The sequence below is a fragment of the Panthera uncia genome, chromosome D1, assembly GCF_023721935.1.
Source record: "Panthera uncia isolate 11264 chromosome D1, Puncia_PCG_1.0, whole genome shotgun sequence".
NCBI classification, from domain to species: domain Eukaryota; kingdom Metazoa; phylum Chordata; class Mammalia; order Carnivora; family Felidae; genus Panthera; species Panthera uncia.
The window spans coordinates 96,182,658-96,205,683 of NC_064808.1; the positions used below are offsets into that span (position 1 = coordinate 96,182,658).

At 53.3% G+C, this 23,026-nt stretch overlaps 1 protein-coding gene across 3 annotated transcripts in view; it reads left to right on the forward strand.

Annotated features, from left to right (window-relative positions):
• Positions 1-719: 719 nt before the first annotated feature.
• Positions 720-23,026, forward strand: part of FXYD6 (FXYD domain containing ion transport regulator 6) — a 31,196-nt gene continuing 8,889 nt past the window's right edge. Inside the window, exon 1 of one of the 3 annotated variants that reach the window (XM_049612776.1) lies at positions 720-887. The gene's annotated coding sequence lies outside the window, so the exon portion shown is untranslated. The remainder of the gene's footprint in view (positions 888-23,026) is intronic. The other 2 variants (XM_049612784.1, XM_049612768.1) reach the window with 2 other exon arrangements.

Sequence of the window (23,026 nt, forward strand, 5' to 3'; positions counted from 1 at the left end):
GAGTGTAACCCAGCCATCGTCATCTGTGAGGAAACTGAGGCTCAAGAGCTTCCTTTAGCGATTTGCTCAGGGCTACCTCCCAGGGAGAGTCGCAGAGCCAGGATTTACATCTTGAAATTCAGATGTCATCTTAAATTTGGACCCTGAGGACTGGGTTGGGGGGGTGGGGGCAGTCCTGCGACCTGGCAGGACCAGGATGAGGGGCCCCGAAGAGGAGGTTCTAGGCAGCACACCTGTCACTCGGGTGAGCGCCCCCCACCTGGCTCCAGCTGAAAATGACAGCTACAACCAGGGCGGGCTCAGGCGCCTACGACACAGCCATTCATGCTTTCTGTACACATTCCCCCTAATTGCCAAGGCTCCCAATTAACGTGGGTTGCTGTGTCTGGTGCTGGGTTATTTCCCCGTTCCCCTCGGTTTACTATTTCGGAGAGACACTAGCTCTGTCATTGTGTTTGTCTCGCTGCCTTCCCACCGTCCCCGGAGGAAAACCAAAAAGCAGCAGCTGGCGGCAGATCCCGGGCGCGGGCCCGCCCCCTCGGCGGCCGTCTCCTGTTGCTTCTGGAGCGGGGCCTGCCCCCCCCCCCGCGGCCCCCCCCCCCCCCCCCCCCCCACCCCCCGAGAGGCGCCCTCCCTCACCCCGGACGCGCCACGCTCCCCGGTGACACCGCGGCGGCCCTTCCCGGAGCCCGGCCCGGCCGAGCCCCGCCCCCCTCTCCCACCCGCGCTGGCCGCGCCGCTCCCGCCCGCCCCAGCCCTGCGCAGGAGGGGAGGCGGGAAACACGCGAGAGCCTCTCCCACCGCCCTGCCCCCAGCCCCGCCACTCCCAGCTCCTCGGACTCCGTGCGTCCTCCGGGGATTGTCTCCGAGGGGCCCGCGCTGTGCAGGTAAGCGGCGGCGGCGGGAGGCAAAGTTGGGCGCTTCTTCCGAGGACGGCAGGAGGCCGGGGTGGGGACCGATCGCGGCGGCGCCGGGAGCTGCCGCGTTTTGTTTGTTTCGGTGGGTGTGAGCGGCCCCCGAGGGCCCCCGGCAGCCCGGGCGGCGGGAACGCGCTGGGGGCTGTAAACCCGGGGGGGGGGGGGGGGGGGGGGGGGGGCGTCGGAAGGGGAGCGTGGCCTCTCGCGGGGGAGGCCCGCCAGGCGGTGCGGGTGAAGCCGGTGACGGCAGCGCCCTCGCCTCTGCCCCGGGGCGTGGGGCTACGGTGTTTTGGAGAAGGGGAAGGGGCAGCTCCCACCCAGATCTAGCGGGAGCCTCCCCTTTGTTACTGGGCGGCCGTGGACACTTGAGTGGAGGGTGGGCATGTGAAGACGGGGACGTGGCTGGAGGCCAGTGTAGACACACGGAGCCATGCAAAATGGGACGGCTGGTTTGGTGCTCGGGTGGCGTGGGGGCTGGGGCAGGGCGGTGGGCAAGGGGCTGGGGGGCGGCGGGGGGGTGGGGAGGTAAAGAAGGGCTGGGGTTCCGAGCGTGGATTCATGAGAATGTCTGCATCAGTTGTTTTCCCTCCTTCTTGTTTATCCAGTCCTGTTTTCTTCCAGGGGGCCTCCCCGATCCCCGGTTCTCTCCTTTCCTCACGCCCAGCCCCTTTCCCCAGCAGGGCCGGCCCTGGCTGAGCCTCCCCCATTGTGTCTTGCTGGGCTTCCGTGGACAGTTGGAAGGGCGGCTCTGGCTCCTGGCGCTTGCTTCTGGCTCTTACAAGTGGTGGCTGGTCGGGGAAAGCACCCGAGGGTGGGCGCAGGGAGCGGCGGTGCTGGAGAACTGGGCCCGGTCAGGCCCGGCTGCCAAACCCCACACATGGGGGGGCGGGGGGGGGGGGAGGCTGTGGCCTCTTTCTTCCTCCACTTCCTTTGTCTCCTTGGCGTTGGGCCCTCCGGCTGGGCCCGGATTTCCAGGTTCGGAGATGGGTCAGTGCGCAGCTCCCGTCTTCTACGGAAGGACCCCCGCCCCGGGGGCCCGCCGCCCTCATATTGTGGATGCGTGGATGTGTGTATCTGTTTCCGCAACTTAGCCTTTCGCACGTGACCTCCCTGGCAGTTGCCATGGAAACCCCTCTTCAATTCTCAGCCTCCCTCCTTTTCCTGCCCATTCCTCACCTCCATATCGCCTCCCCTCCCCCCCCCCAACATGGTTGCCTAGAGACTGGTTATCCCTGGCTTCTCTGGCTCGGAGACCCTGGGTAGCCAGCTCCCACCTGGAACCCAGGCGGCGGCTTCCTCGCTCCAGCTGCCCCCCACTACACCCCGCAAACGTGCCCCAAACGCCCCAAACGCATATCCGTGCATACCGCCCCGCACACACTCCCTCACACACACGCACCACGCGTTCTGTCGTGCCACGCACTCGAACACACTGCAGGTACGTGTATCTCATCCCGCCGATACACCGCGTGCACACCCAGTTCATCCTGCACAGCACCTTCAATGCCACTCCCACATTGCGTGTGCTCTCACACCAACGAAAACACGCACACGCACACACACACAGTACTTCGAGAGAAGTCTGGAGCTGGAAGAGAGAGGGCAGTTTCCTGCCTCATCTGGCTCTGTGCGGGAGTGTGTGTAGGGAAGGCCCAGGGAAGGCCAGAAGGAAACATCTCCCTGGGGACGCCGGGTTAGGAGGTAGAGAGAAATGCACTCGCAACTTCCAGCTTCCCTCAGAGAGGAGCCCCTCCCCTAGGTCCTAGCCTCAAGAGGCTGAGCACACAACCAGAATTTAAAGCCCTCCCTGCCCGGACCCTGAGAAAGCCTGAGGCTCCTGGCCCACCCTGGCGGTCTCATCTCAGCCCCCCGGAGTCTTCCTGGCTAACAGGATCAGGCAACCCCGGGACCAGTAGAGGGCTGAGAGCCTCCACAAAGGAGGGAGGACGGGTGGTAGGGCTGAGCGAGGGAGCAAGTGGGGGGGGAGGGGTGCAGGGAGGGCAGGAAGAGGACCGAGTGGAGACAGGGCCAGGAGGGGCTGGAAGGAGAGGAGCCAGGCGGTAAGAGGGCACGCGTCCGGTGATCTGTTCCTGTTGGGGGTCCAGGCCACCCTCTCCCCTTTAGGCACGTTTCCCCGCTTCCTGTGGCCCCTCCGGCCACATCTGTGCATCTGGGAGAGGAAGCCAGTTTGCAAAGGGCTCCTGCATTGCTGGGGCTTTTCCAAGACCCGTGGCTTCGGTGGTGTTCAGGGCGAACACCTGGGTGGACAGCAGAGGGAAGAATTGCCTTCCCGGCCTCCGCTTGCACTTTGGACTGACGGAGTATCTATTTCATTCATTCATTCATTCATTCATTCATTCATTCAGTGACTTGTTTTGAGTACCTACTGTGTATTAATTACTAGGGACACTAGAGTGAGGAAGAAGAGAATCCTAGATTTCTGAGGGTCACAAGGGGCCCTGAGGGAACATCCAATCAGGACGTCGTGAAGACGAGGAAACAGGCTCAGAAGTCACACATACACACACACACACACACACACACACACACACACACACACACCCAGCAGTGGCTGAGGCTTTCTTTTTTTTTTTTTTTTTTTTTTTTTTATTTTTTTTTTTTTAATGTTTTTTATTTATTTTTGGGACAGAGAGAGACAGAGCATGAACGGGGGAGGGGCAGAGAGAGAGGGAGACACAGAATCGGAAACAGGCTCCAGGCTCTGAGCCATCAGCCCAGAGCCCGACGCGGGGCTCGAACTCACGGACCGCGAGATCGTGACCTGGCTGAAGTCGGACGCTTAACCGACTGCGCCACCCAGGCGCCCCGGGGCTTTCTGACTTTTCAGCTAGGATTTGTGACACCACACTCCCATCCCACATCTCTTGCCTTCTTTTCTCTATTGCTGGCAATCCTTGGTGGACTGAGCTATCCCTCCCCAAAGGGCAGGTGCCCAAGGCGGGTACCCGAGTGAGCCAAGAGCCTGCTCTATTGTATTTTCTTGGAGGGTGTGGCTAGGAGAGGGGGGAGAAGGAGCAGTTCCCTGGTCCCTGGAAACTTCCCGCAGCCTTAGGTGAGTCAGCCCACCTGGATCCCCCATAAACCAGAGCACATGCTCCCCTGCCCCGCAGCCCTGTTGGACTTAGCTGGCTGCCATCTGGAGGGCAGACTGTGCCAGGCGGCCCCTAGGACTCACTGTCTAACAAATCACCCACCTGCTTCTGCCCCAGTGCTTGAGCGCCCCGGAGGAAGCAAACCAGTCGTGACAGGCACAGTCCCTGGAGGCAGAGAGCCTGAAGCATAAAGGCTATGAGCCTGGAGGCACAGACCCAGGTTCTAGTCCTGGCTTTGGCCCAAGGGCAAGTGCATTCATCCCACACATACCCTTTTGGATGCAAACTGGGCTTCTGGTGAAAGTCAGAAATAGTTTAGACTGATTTCAGGCAGGTGAAAGCCTCCAAAATTTTAGACCCTCTGTTTCCACCTCTGTCAATAAGGGGTTTCGATTCCATGATTTCTAAGCCATTTCTTCCTCTAATTTTGGTAGATTATACAATCTTGAGAGCCCTTTTCTCTCCTGGTGCCGAATTGTGCTCATTATTTCATAATACAGGGTTGTAGCTGAGCTGAGCAAGAGAGGGTCCGGTCTCTGGTTCCTTTGGAGAAAGCCTCTCCTTTCACCCAGTCCAACGGGAGTTGCCCCAGACACTGAAACTGGGTTTTCTTCTCTCGGGGTGTAGGAGCCAGCCCCTCCTGGACACTGGTCTACCTGTTCTGCCAGGATTAAAACAGGCTGGGTAGAAGGTTGAAAGAGGTGTTCTCTGCAGAGGATGAGACCCGGGGCCACCATTTGGTGGGTCTGTGAAATCCCCGAGAGGGAGAGCCTTTGGCCAGCTTGTGGCCGTGGCCCCGGGAGTTGAGCAGGGCTTTCTGTGCCTGATGAGAAGCAAAATCTCTCTGGCTGAGACAAAAGTCTGGAACCAATTGTCAGCATCGTCTCTGCTCTGGAAGAGGAGGGAAGAGGTGAGACCTTGACCTGGGGAAGTCTGAAGTCAGCTTGGATCCCACACAGGAACACATTTGTTACTCAGATGTTCAGAGCGGCTGGGGGGGCGGAGCACGAAGTCCAGGCAGGGGGCTGGGACCCTGGGGACCAGGCTGGGCCATGGGAATGTGACTGTTCCCTCAGAATATCTGACTTGGGCCTCCTTTTAACAAACGTCAGCCGAGTCCCTTGGATGCATTAGGCCGCGTCTCAGGACCCAGCAGAGCCGTGAAAAGAATAGCTTCTCATTCTCAGAGCCCTCCTGCTCACCTTGATCAGTCGCCTTGTCCCGTCCTTTCCTCCCATCAGGAAGGCTCTGCAGCCATCTTCAGCCGGAAGGGCCCGGCACTCATGCGCACGTGGGCTCACACGTGCACACACTTTCCCTTTTTGACACATACGTAACCTGCCATCCCTCTCCTGTGGGCACGCGCTCGCAGGTCCCCACACCCCTTCTCGCCTCACCCAGCTGCAGTCTGGCACCCAGACCGTTGTGACGGTCTCTTGCCTTGTTCTCTCAGCCCGGATCCCCTTGACCGGTGGTCCCGCTGATGGAGTCCGGCTACGTCACACCTCCCGTGGCTCTCCGTGGTCCGTTGTTAATAAGGACAGGTGCCTGGGCATCAGCACTGAGGCTCTCGTAACCTGGGTGTGGCCATGCACCGGGCATTGTCCCCAGGTGGGGCATCCCTGGCCTTGTGTTCTCCTCCTGTCTGCCTGTGCTCAGGTCCTACCCGGAACGAGCCCTCCCTCGGGCCTGCCGAACAGAGGCTGGCGCGCGGACTTGGGTTCAAATCTGGGTTCTGATGCCTCCTAGGTTTCTTAACTTTCTAGGCCTCGGTTTCCTTATCTGTCACACAAGCATGGGGATGACGGAGGTGAGCTGTGTAAGGTGCTTCACACGGCACCTGGCATGTAGTAAGCAGGAGATATTAGCTGCTATGACGATAATAACAGTGATGACATTATTATTATGGGAATGGAGTAACTCGCTGTTGTTACATCAGCCTCCGAGGCTCCTCTCCAGTGCTCATTCCTGCAAATAGGTTTTCCTAATTCCCAGTAAACAGAAGTGCTTTCCTCCCCCTGGGCCCCCTGAATGCCCTGCTGACTCTCCGCCTAGAGTACGAGGCCCGCCGTCTCCCCTCCACCTTCCTTACCTCTTCAAAGGCAGGATCTGTCCCCCACACGGTGCCTGGCATGGTGCTGGGCATCTGGAGAAAGTCCAGTGAGCATGTGTGAACTGAACATATGGGAGAAAGTCCTCGCCCACCAGGAGGTGTTGAAAGCCCACTTGTCCTGCAGAACTGCCTCCCTGCCAGTCGCTCAGACCCAGGAATGCATCCTGCGTGTCCCTAAGGCGTGCGTTCCTTGGTGCCCATGCGCCGTCGCGGCGGGGGCGGTTCCCCTGGTAGAATCCAGAAAACAAGAATTCGACCCCATCCGGGGTCTGGAGGGTGCCGAAGGTCTGAGGTCAGCGGAGGGAAGCTGACTCATAGCGTTTTGGTGAGTGGGGTTTGACACAGCCCCAGAGAGCAGAAATGAGGCAGTGGAAGGGAGGGGCGCTGAGAAAGTTTTTAAATTCCTGAAGAAGCCTATGCAGGTGCCCGGGGTTGTTCTGAGCTGGGATTGGATCATAACCACAAGGGATAATCATACGGAACATCCATGCAGTGGGGAATCGACATTTACTGAGCGGCTGCTTTGCTGAGTGCTGGAGCCCCGAGGATGCCTAGCATGTGCCTCCACCCCCAGGGAGTTCATAGTCTGATGGAGGAGACACACACTAGTTATGGCAGTGCATACGTGGGAAGAGGTAGGGGCCTTGGCTCAGCGGGAACAGGGGAACGAGGGCTTGTGGCAGGAGGGAGGGGACAGTGTGCTTCCTGGAGTGGAGGCACACGAGGTTGTATAAACCCTCCGAACGTGCACGTGTACCCACCCTTGCCATCTGGAGGCAGGGCAGATTTCCCTGGGGTCAGGGTTTGTCCCCATGCCCCCACCCCTGCCACTGCGAAACAAGACGATGTGAGTACATTCAAAGCGCCCTGCAGGCTGGGACGTGCAGGCCAGAGCTGTGCTTTCCAGGAGCTGGGTTGTTGGATGGGGAAGGGCAAGGGGCCTGGCCAAGCTGCCTGGTACTGTGGTCTGACCGTGGGCAGGGTGCTGTGGGCCTCTGGCCTTGGCAGCTGCTCTGAGTTTCTGTTTCTGCCTCTGGGAATGCTTGTCTGGCCTCTCTTGAATGGGTCTTTGTCAGCGGGCATGTGGAGGAGGTGATCCCATTGCTGGCCCGACTCATTCACGTCTGCCCAGCCTGCCCGGGGCGGGGGGGCTGGCCCCGGGCTCCTGCGCGATGCCGCCCACTGTCTAGATTCCCTGGAACAAGATGGAGTTCCCCTAGGGGAAGGGGCCTGGGCCCTCTGAGCTTGCAGCCGGCAGGCAACAGTCCTGCTCCCTGACTCTGGGCAACTTGTGTCCCTGGCCTGTGCCAGAGTCGGCCACACAGCCCTGCTGTGTGTCTCTGGGCTGTCCTGTCCGGAAGAGCTCTTGGGGCAGTGGCTGGGATGGCATCGTGAGGATCGTCACAGTTGGCAGGGATAGCGGGGGCCAGCGAGGCACCGGGCCCCCACTGGTGGGTCAGCTTGGGGTCTTTCCAGGGAAATTTTTAGAAACCAGGCCTGTGTTTGTGCTTTGTGAACTCTGTGTATCCCTTTCCAAGGAAAGGGCCTTATTTCTTTGCGTGGTCCATTCTTTTTTTCCTTTGACTGTGTGTCTCTTCCCCCAAAGGAACTCCATGTTAAAGATAAAGGTGCCTCTGGGTTGAAATAATAAGTCCTCTCTACATAATAAAGGACCTTTGTCCCTCCCACTCCCCCTGTGCAGCCAGGCTAGATTGGGTTTGGGCTCCAGAGAAATAGCTTTGAGTCACAGGGACCTGTGGGCTCAGCCTCCCGCCCTCCGCTGTGGGGGCGCCCTCCTCTGTGAGTGAAGGAGGGTGGGGGCAGACCCAGAGAGGGGGATACTCGGGGAGGCCCCGCAAGACAATGAGAGGGATTCAGGAGGAAGGGGCCACCCTGGGAAGTGTCAGCATGATGGTCTGGGCCCGAGGTGCCCTGTCATGCTTATAGCCGCCTTGGGGCAGTGCAGGGAATTCAGTAACTCAGGCCCCTTGGGCCTGTGACAGTGTCACTGCCCTCTGCCGTCTCCTTAATCCCAGGCTTAGAGTGCTCTCTGTTCATCAGCCCCTCTTTGGAACTTTGTAAGGGGCCAGTCATTTCAAGTTAGGTTATTAAACCGAATAATTGATGTTTACTGTTTATTTGACGGGCATTTAAAATGCAAATCAAGGGAACAGGTTGCATTTTCCTCTGGAGGCCACAGATCCATCAGTGACCTCTGGTTAGACCCAAAACACTTGTTTTAAATGCAGCTTTAAAAGCCTTTGCTGGATTTTGGCTCTGTGCTTCCGAGCTGTAAAAGCCTGGCCTCTGTTACAGGAGCGTCAGACGTCATGAACAGGGCACAGGGCTGCACCCTGCTTGCCAGGAGGGTGAACAGACGTGGGAGGTGATGGGATGGGCTTGGGGGCTGTTTTGTTTTTAACTGAAATAAAAAAAAAAATTTTTTTTAACATTTATTCATTTTTGGAGACAGAGAGAGACAGAGCGTGAGTGGGGGTGGGGCAGAGAGAGAGGGAGACATGGAATCCAAAGCAGGCTCCGGGCTCTGAGCTGTCAGCACAGAGCCCAACATGGGGCTCCAACTCACGAACTGTGAGATCATGACCTGAGCTGAAGTTGGACACTCAACCGACTGAGCCACCCAGGCGCCCCACTAATACATTGCTATTAATTAAAGTCCATACTTTCTTCAGACGTCCTTCGTTTTTACCTAATGTTCTTTTTCTGTTCCAGGATCCTGTCTGGAATACTACATTCCACTCAGTTGTCTTGTCTCCTTAGGCATCTCTGGACTGTGCCAATTTCTCAGACTTGCCTTTTTTTTTTTGATGACCTTGACAGTTTTGAGGAGGACTGGTCATCCATATGGTAGGATACCCCTCAACCTCGGATTTGTCTGACTTTTTTCTCATGACTCGACCGGGCTTATGGGTTTTGGGGAGGAAAATCACAGAGGCGGAATGCTATTTTCATCATGCCACATCAACATCAAGGGTACGTGCGATCCGTGTGAATCATCACGGTTGCTGTTGATAGGACTGGGTTTTCGGTGCCCCCCACGCCTCCCCGACACAATTCTAGGGCCTGGCAATTACAGCTGTGCTCCTTCAAACATCCGTCTGTCAGCTAGCACTCACTGGCTGGCTGTCCGGCCTCAGTTTCTTGCAAGTCACGGGGTGGCACAGAGACTTTTCAGCTAGGAGAGCCTTGTTAAAGAGAGCCTGAAACAGAAAGTGCGGTGTGCCGGATCAGTGCCAATGACAGGCAACAGGTGCACGTTGAGTCTGGGGGAAAGAAGCATACAGTTCAGTCCGTAGGCTGGAGAGGTCGTTGGACAAAGACAGCATTTTTCAACCTTGGCTGCACATTAGGGAAGGGCGTTCTCTCTCTCTCCTTTTTTAAATCTTATTATTTTTTAATTAATGTTTTTCAGGAATAGAATTTAGTGATTCATCACTTATGTATAAAACCCAGTGCTCATCCCAACAAGTGTCCTCCTTAATGCCCCTTGCCCGTGGAGCCCATCCTCCCCCACCCCCGACCCAACACTCCACCAGCAACCCTCAGTTTGTTCTCTGTATTTAAGAGTCTCTTAGGGTTTGTCTCTCTCTGTTTTCATATTCTTTTTGCTTTAGGGAAGGGCATTCCAAGTGGTGGGAACAGCAGGAAACAGGAGTCGACTATCTTAGCTGAAAGTATGGGAGAAAATACTGGAAGGGTAGAAAATGGATAGACTTAGAGGTATTTATACGCCACAGTAAAACATTTCTTTCTTTTAAAAAAAAAAAAATTAGAGAGACCATGAGAAGGGGATAGGGACAGAGAAAGAGAATCTTAAGCAAACTCCTCACCCATTGCAGAGCCCAATGCAAGGCTTGATCCCATGACTCTGGGATCATGACCTGAGCTGAAATCAAGTCAGACATTCAATTGACTGAGCCACCCAGGCTCCCCAAAAAGTTTCTATTATTTATTTATTTATTTATTTATTTATTCATATAAATTGTATTTTTTTTCAAGTTTATTGATTTTGAGAGTGGGGAGAGAGAGAAGGCCAGATCGTAGAGATATTGCAGGAGTGAGCATGGCTGGGACCATGTTGTTTGCCCTAGAAAGAGCTGTCAGGTCCGACAGCAGTGTGGAGGCTGGGGGGCAGGGGGGACCCTGTGAATTCTGTTAGACTGTAAGCTCCTGGAGGCAGTGACTGTGTGTGTCGTACCCTCGGTGATGACTAAGTTGCCCAGGCAAAAGCAGGCCATCAATAAAGCCGTATTAATTTGATTCCCGGAAGGAGAATAGTGCCATTCTCTCCCAAGTTACACCCCGTCCCAACCTTACTTTTCTTTGCTCCGCCTAAATGCAGGCCGATCTCAGCGGTCTGGAAAGCAATCTGATCTAAGAATGCAGGCTGAAATATACGCGACCGTTAGGATCGGATAGTATTTGAAAAGAAGCATTTGGTGAAGTTAAAGCATCTTCCCGTGGGACAATGTTGTGGATGTGGATCTGTTTTTGAGGAGGGGTGGTCTTTAGTTCAGTTCTATACCCTGATCTAATTCTGAGCCATTCTAGAAGAAAAAGGAGGCGGGGGGGGGGGATCTGCAGCTTGGCAGCCCGCTCTGAAAGGCTGCTGGGGGCTGGGCTGGTAGTTCTGTTGGCTTCCCCAAGCTCTGATGGACGGGAATCACCTGCGGGTCGTGTGGGACACTGTCCGGCTGCGGCATGAAGGCGCTGATGTTCGCGGGCCAGAGAGCGTCAGGGTACCCGGCAGCTGCTGTGGGCGGTGGGGGCTGAGGAGGGACACGAGGGTGCGTCAGCTGGGGGTGAAGGGGCAGAACTGTGAGCCGGGGTTCGGCGATGGCCGACAGGCCAGGCCTCCCCTCTCCTCCCAGGGGGCTCCGGGGTCCCAGCCCTCCCCTGACATCGGTCATAGTGGACAGCGCAGAGTTGAGCCGGCCGCTGTGAGGGATGAAAGTGACATGACGCGTGCGTGCGGAAGTTAAACACAGCTATCTAACTTAATTTGCGTTATGCTTACCCGTGTTTCCCCTCTGGCCTGGGGGGAGAGCACGCCCATCAAATGAGCCCAGCTGGGGCGTGGGGTCAGGGTCAGTATTTTCATCTCCCTTAATCCCCACGCATTGCCACACTGGCCAGGGAGGCAGCAAGAGTTGGAAGGGCACTGTCAGCATTCGGCCCCCCAGAGACTCAGGAGCCGATACCGTTTGCCGCGGGGCCGCGGGCGAGTCACGGCGGGCCTCACCTCCTCTGGTCCGTAAAATGGCCGGTTCCCCAGCGTCACACGTGGTTGTGATACTCCTTTGAGCTGGTGCTTGTGAAACCGTCTGGTAAGCAGGCTGTCTTGCAAATGATGTTATCAACATCGCCATTGCCACCCTCGGCCCCTTCGGCCCCCCGTGGGTGGGGATCGGGAGCAGGAAGGGTGCTCCCCGTTTCTTTGACAGCAGCCGCAGGTGCACTCGGAGGTCCAGGGTGGAAGAGTCTCTGTCCTGGTGTACCTTGTCCCAACGCCCCTTCAACCCAAGAGGCAGGGGGATTAGGGCTGCCCGAGGCATGAGTGTGCTTGACCCTGTGCCTGTGAGTCTCAGCACCCAGCCTAGGGCATGCAGGGGTAGGGTGGAGGCCCAGAGAGGGCCTCACAGGGAGGACGGTGGCACGAAGGCTTGTTTGGTGTTTCTGCAGAGCAGACTGGCTCGTCTCACAGCAGTCCCGGCCTTTCTGCTTTGCCACCTGTGTCTCTCTGTCTCTCTTCCTCACGTTTGGTCTCTGCCGGGACTGCCCTTGGCCAACCTCGCTTGGTTGATTCATCGGGTCTTTCCTTTGTCAGCCTCCTCTCGAACTTCCCTTTGGGTGCCTCCCCTGTTCAGTTTCTCTTCCTCTGGGATTTCCTTCCTCTTCTGCTACCTTGGGCCCTCTGTTTCTCATGCTGCTGTGTCTCTGGGTTGGGGCTGCCCTGTGGTGGCCGACGTGTCATCAGCTCCGGCTGCCCCGGTGAGACCCGCTCTCCCCCATGCCGCCTGTCTGTGGCCCTGGATGACACTGGCAGTTTTTCTTGGGGCGAGAGAAAGCAGTGGCTCTGGGGGGCCTCCCCAGACCCCCTCTCTGCCTGCCTGTGTCTTCTGAGGGCCGAGGGCCCTTTCCCACCGGTCAGGAGGATGCCGGAGCCCTCAGAGATTGGAGGGTGGCTGGAGGAGGAAGGGAGGGAAGTGAGAGGAAGGGACCAGGGCCCTTTCCCTGGCCCCGTTCTCTCTTTCTCTTCCCCATTTCCCACGAGAGGGTAGAAGAAAATGGAGGGGAAGCTGAGGAAGGAGTTGGGGAGTGACAGTAGTCATACTGTCAGCCGCTGATGCTTAATGAGCAGTCTCTGTTCGCCCGGCCTGGAACCCGACTCTGACCTGACAGCTCTTTCCAGTGCAAACAACGGAAGGCCAACTCCAGCTTGGTTAGACAAGGCAGGTACCCCGTTCAGGGCCAAACCACAGGATGCACAGCCCTGGTGTGGGAGCTGCGGGGGCTGGAGCACACCCAGCCCTGACCTGCTCCCTCTCCCTTCTCCCTGCTCCTCTGTTCCCGCAGGTGAACTGACTCCCCTACAGGCTTCCCCGCCACTCCCCCCCCCCCCCAACTTCACAGCTTGGCTGCTTTGACCCTTCCTCCCTTTGTTCCCACCAAGTGACAGTCCCTGGGGGACCACTGACGTCTCAGACCTGCTCCTTTTAGCCAGGAGACCTGTAGGGTTGGGGTGGGGGAGGCGCCCTCTCCCCTCCGAAAGGAGATACCCTTCTCAGAAGGGAAGGGCGTGGGCCGACCAGTGTACTTGTCGACACACAAAAGTGATGTCTTCTCATCCTCATGGCTCCTGAGATACATGTCGTTACCCTTGTTCTACATTTCAGAAGCAAAGCCTCCAAGAGGTAGAGTAGCTTGTTCAAGGCCACAAAATCACCGAGAGGCAGAATGGCAGGTGAGTAGAGTGGCTCAAGGAGAGGACTCTGGAGCCACGTTACTCCAGGCTCTGCTACTTTCTAGCTCTGGGACTTTGGGCAAGTTACTTAACTTCCCTGGCCTCAGTTTCTCCATCTGTCTAATGGGGATGATCCAAATCAGAGCCACTCCCTAGAGCCGCTGTAAGGATTAAATGAGTTAGTATATTTAAACCACTGAGAACAGTACTTGGTGTGGCACAAATGCAGCCTCATCAGCTGTGCAATTCTGTAATCTGTTAAAAAAAAAAATCACCCTCCTGAGTAAACAGCTTTCTGTCCAACAAGGGAATATAAATTCTCCCTCCGGGGTGAGCTGGCAGGCACTGTGTGTTCACTGTATGAATATGCATGAAGCTAGAGACGCTGGGGAGCTTGGTTGGTAAAGGCTCACCCTGAGACAGGAGCGCCCTCTGTTGTGGCCCCCGTGCAGAGCTCAGCCCAAGAGGCTGGGGGAGGAGCAAGAACAGAGTGGCAGCTGCCTGGGGAGGTGCCCCCCCGCCCCTCCCCTCTCTCCAGGGAGCCGCAGTATAGGTGGCCCTCCCCTGGGATGAGTTCTGGGCTCCCAGCAGGAAGCCCACAAAGCTGGGTTGAAGCCTAGAATCCAGCTCTCACCTGCCAGGGGACCTCTCTTTCTCCACCTTAGTTTCTTTGCCTCTAAAATGGGTTTGATGGTAATATATACTTCCTAGGCTACTCATCATGATTATTATTATCACCTCTTATGCCACTCCAGGCCCCAAGACTGGGCTTCGGATATGGGCTTTCCACCTCAGACTTTTCCATCCCTCACACTGCCTTCCATGGGGTTCACAGAAGGACTCCTATGTTGCCGGCAGGCCTCTGTCCCCAGCCCCCGATCCCCCATTGCCAGCACCTTGCTTCTTTATTCCTACCACCGAGCTCACCGTTTCCTACCACCTCGAAAACTCCCCTGTCTTTCCTCCGCCTTCCTTTTCATGCTCCCGTCAAGGCTGCGCCCCGAGAGGTGTGTGATGTGAGTGGGGACTGGGCCATGTGTGAGCTGCGGGGAGAACTCCGGGCCTGAACGTCCCTCTTCAGGAGGTCCGTGTTCTGTCGCCCTTGGCTCGTGGGCGTGAACCTGAACCTGAGGCCGAGGCGCCCTGGCCTGGGGTGGGGGATGGGCTGCACATTGCACAGAGGCGTCTACGGGTAGGGAGGCCGCAGCTATGTCACGAGGCTGTATGAGGAAGGGGGATTTTGAGCAGCTTCCCCGAAGAGGGCCCAAGATGTATTTTACACATGATGAAGCTTGGGGGAGGGGCCGGGGGTCCTGTGGTTGGGGAGCTTCAAGGCCGGAGTGTAGCGGTTTGGGGCCACAGTGTGGTCCTGGCCGTTTCCAGGTTCACTGGTCACGTGGAACATGAGATGAGGAGCAAACCCGGCCCCCCCCTCCCCTCCGCCCTCCCCATCCTGCAAACAGCCGCGTGGCAGAGAAGGAGCCAAGGGAGTTCTGGGCTCAGCAGGACGGAGCCTGGAAAAGTGCCCCCTTGAGCTCTTCCAGACACAGCTGTCAAGTAGATGATGACTGTCCTTTTGTTCTTTGCTTTCTCTTTATTCTGGCGCATAAAAGCCCGAGAGAGCTTTAGGCCAAAGCATCCGGGGTGGGAAGCAGAAAGGTGAGGAGCGGTACAGGGAGGACAGGGTCTCCGTGTGTGAAAGGAGGTGGGGGTGTGTCTGAATGCCTGGCTGTCCCTGCGTGGATGGGGAAGCAGGGAGACCTCAGTGGTGGAAGGGGTGCCCGAGAGGATCAAGAACATTCCAGTCTTTCCAGCACGGAGGCGTTATCACACCTACGTTCTCTTCAAGGTACAGCACGGGTGTGGGCTTTATCTGCTGGCTTGTGCTGGCCACTTCCCCGAGCCCCATCCATTAGCACGTGTCATCGGAACCGTCGGTACCACTCATGAGGTGCACACACGACCCTTTCGCAGAATCCCAGGCGAAGGAGGCCTGAAAAGGCTGCTGGGGCCAGTGCCCCGTCTGTAATACGATCTTGACACAAATAGATCAGACAGTCCGGTCCTGTTTTCCTGACAGTCAGACTTACCAATGTCTTAGGAACTTGAAGAACCCACCTCTCTGTCAGTAAATCAGACCAGTTTGTCTTTGACGTTTTTTAGTCCTGGGCCTTTTCTCTTTTTGGTCCTTCGCCGAGCCTCAGGCTGTTCAGATCTAGGCTATAGGTAATAGCCACCTGCACCAAGATCAGCCACACGGCATGGCTGGGATAATTGGAAAGGACTGTTAATTTTTCTTTTCTTGCCTTCCTGTTTTTTGCCCCCCTGTTGAGAGACTAAGAGTGGGGCTCCAAGCCTCCTGAAGGTCTTTCTGGACGTGATTCTCTTTCTCGCCTTCCAGAAGCCGGCGCTGCCCCCCCGAATGTCCTCAGTCAAAGGTGGCCTTCTAATGGAGAGCTGAGGAGCCTGTCAGGTGCTTCCCTCCCACCCCCTCTCATTGCTCTGGTGCAACCCCATTCCTATCTCCTTCCCGGCTGCCTTCGTGGCCTCCTGTCCTGCAGGCCTGGCCTGCCCGTCTCCCTATCCGAGCCCACCAGAGCCTCAGACGGGAGCCGCAGACAGTCCTGTGCCCTGGCTAGCTGTGTGAATTGGCCGCATCACTGCTCTGCTGGGGCCTCGGGCTCCTCAAATAAGAAGTAAGAGCTTTTATCTCAATCATTCTGACCCTGGCCTGCTGTGATTCCAGCTCCATCTGGTAAACCTCACATCTTGGCTTTGTCCTATTTATACACAGTGGAATCTTCTCTTAACGGGCTTCTTTGTTGCAGAGATCTGGATACATCACAGGCTAAGTCGTGTCCCCTGGCATCTGATTACACAGTCGAGGGTGACCAGTCAGCCTGAACAATGGGGCCCAGGCATTCTGTGGCCCCGTAAACGGGTCCCATCCAGCATGTCCTGTCTGGAGTGGGGGGTGGGGCTCATGTTTCTTTGGGGATCCTGCCAGGACTCAGGCGTCAGTGATCCCTCTGGGCATGTTTCTGATGGGCTGAGCCTGAAGAAAGACAGGCAGGCCAGATGCACTGGACAGGGCTCGAGGCTTTAGGGGCGGAGGGAGAGAGGCATGAGCGTGAGATGATCAAGTTCCACTGTAATTTGGAGGCTGTGCGCGTTAGAGGGAGGTTGTTTCGGAGTTATTTTCACAATAGAACTGGGTATTCTGATCTACCTCGCTGCTGCATGGAATCAAAAATAATAGAGCATATGTTGCTATATCATCAACTAGTGGCTTCTTTTTCTGAGCAGCTTTTACCCAGCAATTATGTGAAATTATGTGACTCAGAATGGAAAGATAATCGCTGGAGAAACTCTTCTGATTGCTTTCTCCCGCACATGCAGAAAGCAACTGTGCAAAAGGCAGGAAGATCGGGGAGCGAAATTAACGTGGAAGGGTTGCTGTCACCTGAAATGTCAGCTGTTTACCGACATAGAGGTGACTGTGAACGTGGAAAGGAGGAGAAGAACCACCAGTGGAAACCTGAAGTCTTTCTCCTAAGATGCCATGGGTCACGGAGGAAGCAAAACGTGGCTGGTTCTATTCCACCCCCCCCCCCCCCCCCCCCCGCTGGGAAGGGTGGTCTAGATGGTGTAGAATTTCAGAGCTGGGGAGCAGCAGAGTAAGGGGGCCAGGACCCCGCCCCCCGCCCCCTCCCCCCACTGTCCTGAGACCCTGTCCCTGAGAGCCAGGTCCTCAGGCTCCCCACAGGCAGGGTTCCGGGGCTTCACGCACACGCATCTGGAGGCTAATGTGGTTTCCTGAACCCTTTCTCCCAGCTCTGCCCAACTCAGCCTTGCTTCTCCCTCTTCCAGAGATCCCTCCCTCCTTTCTTCCATCTACTCCTTAGACTCTGTGGCCCGGAAATGAGACTTCTCACTTCTATTGCCTCTTTCTCTGTCCCTCCCGCACCCACCCTTAGCCAGCCCCAGACGGCCCTGCTTCCCTCCTGGGAGAGATGAAATGTGTGGTAACTGGGAGGGCGTGGCACACACAGGGGCGGTCGTGTGGGAGGGAGGGGAGGCCCCTCTGGGGTTTCTTGGTGCGGCGGTGAGAGAAGGGCATTGTGTGTCTTTGCAGAGGCTCTGTGTGTGTGTTTGGCCACTTGACTCAGGGGCAGTGCCGACGGTACCGACGAGACTTTACAAAGTGGGCGCAGGGGCCGAGAGTCGCCCCGAGGAGGCCTGTGCTGAGGTGTGGCTGGTGGAGGCCGGGCCTGGGCAGCAGGTTGGAGGAACAGGGAGTTGGTCGCTTTCCAAATCTGTAACCGTATTTCTTTCAGCACACTGTAACTTGATCAGAGATGTTTCTTCGGAACACAAAGACGGGTCTTTACTCTTCGGCTTGGCATTCGAGAGCCTCCACAATCTGACTTCTCAGAATTCTCACCGCCCACCCCTCATGCCTCGCTCAACAGGATCGTTCACTGTTTAGAGGGTATCTTGCTCTAGAAATGGCCAATACTTGGCAGATGGCCGTCCCGGGCCCTCCAGTGCTACGCAGACATTACCAATGGGGCCAGGCCCCCTCTCCTGATGGACCTCATTCAGAATCCTTCCGAGGTGGCCGCTTCAGGCAGCCACCATCCAAGGAAGTGCCTCGAGGCTCAACTCGAACTGAACTTGAACTGAGTACTGTTTGTTATCCCTGCCTCCCATTTGTCCTTCTCACTGCCTTGGCTCATGTTATTTCCTCTACCAGGGAGCCCTGGCTTTTCTCTCTTCTTGCCCCTGTCCATCAGAGTCCCATCCTCCTTCCGAGGTCCAGCTGAAATGTCAGCTCCTCCATGGGAACGTCCCAGGTTCCGTGTTGTAATCCCTGCTCCCCCTTTCCCTGCCCCGATGGACCCTCCTTTGTAGTCTTTACGTCTCCTGAAGCTCTCTTCGCACTTGCTGAGGTACTCGAGCCCTTTGCTTCCAAACCCTGCCAGTCCTTGGAAGCTGAAGCTGTATCTTATTTACCCACGTATCCCTTGCAGAGCCCAGAAGAGTGTGGCTCTTTCTAGAATTCAGTGTGTGTTTGTAGGATGGACTTGAACCTCAGCAGCTGTGAAAGGGATCTGGGGGGGAGTTGAGGGGAAGGCATGGCAGTAACTGCTTCCCTGGAACCCTTAACATGTGTCTTTCCTGCTCCTAGGAGGGACCCTGTTGCCAAAAATCCCTCTCCTATTGAAAAAATTAATTAAAAAAGGGGGCACCTGGGTGGCTCAGTCGGTTAAGCGTCCGACTTCCGCTCAGGTCGTGATCTTGCAGTCCGTGGGTTCCAGCCCTGCGTCAGGCTCTGTGCTGACAGCTCAGAGCCTGGAGCCTGCTTCGGATTCTGTGTCTCCCTCCCTCTCTGCCCCTCCCCTGCTCGTACTCTGTCCGTCTCTCTTTCTCTAAAAATTAAACATTAAACCCCCCCCAAAAAACAGCCCCTCTCCTGGCTAGCAGCCAGTCCCAGCAGCGGTCCCCACTCAGGGGGAGGGCATCACACCAAGGCCGGAATACTAGGAGGTCAGAATTCCTGGGATTCCCCTAAGAGTTTGTCCGCCGGAAGGGTGAAATGAAAACATTTTCAGTAAACAAAACCTGAGTTTGTAAGTAATAGATCTTTGTTAAAGAAAATTGTGAAAAGATGTTCTTCGGGAGTGAAGAAAAGGTCTTGATGCATGGCTAAGGTTCAGCAGAAAGAATCATGAAGAAATCAGTTAGTAACTACAACGTATCGGTTATCTCCTGCCGCATAACAAATGAGCCTCAAACCACAGCATTAGTTCTCTCAAACAGTTCCTGAGGTCAGGAGCGAGGGAGCAGTTGGGCTGCGTGGTTCGGCTCTGAGTCACTAACGAGGCTGCAGTCAGGCTGTCAGCCAGGGGCGGGGATCGTGTGGAAGCTGGAGGATCTGCCTCCAGGCTCACTTACGTGGTTCGTGGCAGGTCTCCTTCCTGGGGGGCTTCTGAACCGAGGCCCTCAGTCCTCTGCCACGTGGGCCTCTCGGCAGGGATGCTGGAGGAGCCTTACGACACGGCAGACGCCTTTTCCCCTAACAGCAAGCAGTTGGAGAGAGGGAGAGAGCAAGGGAGCAAGCTCAAGCAAGAAAAGAAAGCCTTAGTGCCTTTTACAATCTATTGTTTGTTGGAAGGGACATGTCAACTCTGCCGTATGTTATTGGTCACACAGATGGTGCAGTGTGGAAGGGGGCTGTACAAGGATGCAATACCAGGGGGTAGTGGGGACCGTCTTGAAGGCCGGCTACCACACATGCGAGGGAATCTAGACAAACATGTTTCCATGAAATATACATTCTAATATCTATGTCATAGAATTGCAAACGGAACTGAAATTTTGTATAATAGCACATGTATTAGGAGGGCGGTGATTTGTGTTTTTGCCTTTTTCAGGAAGGGTGTTATACCCAGTAACTCTGATACGTTTTAACTTTAGACTTTGTTAAATCGAAGACTGTCTTTGTCTGCTCAGGCTGCTACAGCAGAGTACCTTCGACTGGGGGACTTACAAACAACAGAAATTTGTTTCTCACAGTTCTAGAGGCTGAAGTCCATGGTCAAGGTGCTGGCCAAGCAGGTTTACAGATGGCCATCTTCCCACTGAGGCCTCACTTGGGGGGAGAGGTGAGAGAGCTCTCTTTTGTAAGGGCTCTAATGGTATTCATGAGGACTCCCCCTCATGACCTAATCACCTCCCAAAGGCCCATCTCTAAATACATCCCATCGAGAATTAGGTTTCAATATATGAATTTGGGAGACACAAACATTCAGTCTGTAGCCAACACACGTGGTAAAATTCCAAAGGTAACCACTAAATGACTAGAAATAGCTTGTATAATTTCTTAACCAGTAGAGGGAGAAAGCGAATAAGAAAAAAAAAAATCTAAAAAAAAAAAAAAAAAGGTCAAAAGAGAAACAAATCAGACCAAATATGTCAATAGTCACAATAAAATTAAATGGGCTAAACTTGATAGTTAATAGAAAATTATCAGGTGGAATTAAGAAAAAAATTTTTTTTTTAAATCTAGGTCTTTGCCATTTACAAGATGATAAAATATACGTACAACACATAAGGACACAAGAAGGTGGAAAGTGAAATAGAATTTAATCCAACCCATAGGACAATATAGCAATTCTAATTTTTCTGTTAAATATTATAAGAAACACAGGGATAAATATATAAATCCTTCCTCATAGAGGTATCTTTTAAAGCACCTATTTCCATTGTTGAGGGGCCAGTCAAAGAAAATAAAGCGTGTAGGAATTTAAACAACACAGTTTAATAATCTTGATTTGATAGGCACATAAAACTTTCTTCCCAACAATGAAGGAATTCGCAGTCTTCTAATAAATGGAATATAATTTTTAGAATAACTAACCATATATTAGGTCAATACATTTTGAGGCATCTGTATCCTCAGACCACATTCTCTGACCACAGTGCATTTCAGTTAGCAGTCAATTATGAAAGTAATTTAAAATCACTATACTTTGGGGTGCCTGGGTGGCGCAGTCGGTTAAGCGTCCGACTTCAGCCAGGTCACGATCTCGCGGTCCGTGAATTCGAGCCCCGCGTCAGGCTCTGGGCTGATGGCTCGGAGCCCGGAGCCTATTTCCGATTCTGTGTCTCCCTCTCTCTCTGCCCCTCCCCCGTTCATGCTCTGTCTCTCTCTGTCCCAAAAATAAATAAAAAACGTTGAAAAAAAAATTAAAAAAAAAAATAAAATCACTATACTTTTGGACATTTAACATACACACCGCTTTATAACACTTGGGTCAAATAAGAGGTTACAGTGCAAATTTAAAGTACTAAGAACTTAACAATAAGCCGTAAGCCACATTTCAAAGTTCATGTGTTGGGGTAAATGTAGCACTTGGAGGATTACAGTCTTAGATGCTGATATTAGAAAACAAGAAAAGGGGGCGCCTGGGTGGCTCAGTCGGTTGAGCGGCCGACCTCAGCTCAGGTCACGATCTCGCGGTCCGTGAGTTCGAGCCCCGCGTCGGGCTCTGGGCTGATGGCTCAGAGCCTGGAGCCTGCTTCAGATTCTGTGTCTCCCTCTCTCTCTGCCCCTCCCCCGTTCATGCTCTGTCTCTCTCTGTCTCAAAAATAAACGTTAAAAAAAAAATTAAAAAAAAAGAAAACAAGAAAAGCTAAATATTAATGAACCAGGTATCCAACATAAGAAGATAAATATAAAGAAAGAATAATAGAATGAACCCAAAGAACATGTAAAGGCAGAATGAAGGATAATTTAAAACACAGTAAAAAGGATCAGCAAAACAAAGAGCAGGTTCTTGAAAAGACATACAATGAGTGAACATCTGGTGGAGCTGATGAAAAAAAAAAAGTCGTCACAAATAACAACGTTAGGAATGTAGAAAAAGACATAACTACAGATCCAACAGAAGTTAGTGATTTCTAAGAGTAAGTATAAAATGCTATAAGCAACTTTCTGATAATAAATTTGAAAGCAGAAAAGGGCAAATCGCTATAAAAAATTATACTCATTGAATATGTTCCAGAGGAAGAGAAATCTGAAGAGTGTCATGGCCATTAATGAATTGAAAAGGCAATTGAAAATCCTCCCACAAAGAGAAGACTAAGTCATACAATTCTACCAGGTGTTCACAGAGCAGATTATTTCTGTCTTCTGCAAACTCTTCCAAGGAATAGCAAGAGAGGAAATACTTGTTCTGTGAGGCCAGGACTATCATGATACCCAAACCGGGCAAGGTCAACACAATAAAATAGAAATTACGGCCCAATCTTACGCACATAAATGCAAAAACCTCAACAAGATAGCAACAAACCAAATCCAACAATTTATTAGGAAGACAATAATACATTGGTTTTATCCCAGTAGTGTAAGGATGATTTGACATTAGATAACCCATGCACATAATTTACTTCGTTGATGGATTAAAGGTTAAAAGCTATAGATCCAGAACATTCATTCATAATTAATGTAAAACAGAAACATCTTGGAAAGCCAGGATTACAGGGGGACTTATAGAACATTAGAAGAAATCTATTTAAAATCAGTAATTCCCTTCTTTTTATGGTTGAATGAATGATATTTCATTATATATATATATATATATGTGTGTGTATATATATATATACATACACATATATGTATATGCGCCATATTTTCTTTATCGTTCCTCACCATGCACACAAAAGGTAATTATGTGAGGTGATGGAGGTATTAACTGACTTTATTGTGGCAATATGTGGCAGCACAAACATGCATCAAATCATCATACCTTAAATGTACACAATGTTAGGTGTCCCATCACAGTAAAGCTGGGAAGAATTAAAAATAAACACACACACAAATGAAATACAAGTAAAAAATAAAAACCAGTAATAAGACTGCATGCGTGAATGTGTATGTGTCCTGTATTACTGCCTCTATTCTACATTTTACTCTAAGGCCTAGCAGTACAGAAGACCAGAAATAAAACCCAGCAGTGTAAGCATTGGCAAAGAAGAAACCGTACTGTATCATTTGCAGATGATATGTCGACAGAGAAAACCCAGGGGAAATCTGTAAGTAAATTATTAGAAATATTAACAGAGTTTAGTGAGATCGTTGGATTTAAGATCAAGATGTACAACTCAATTGCCTTTCTCTGTACCAGCGAAAATTAGAAAACACACATGAGATTGCATTTAAAATGGCAATAAGAAGTATAAGGCACCTAGGGATAAATCTCGTGGGAGATGTGCAAGACCTACATGAAAGCATTTATAAAACCAATATAAGACGTTGAAAAGGATGTACAAATGGAAAGGCAGACTGGATAGGAGACTCGAGATAGGAGTCTCAAGACTCCTTTATGGATAG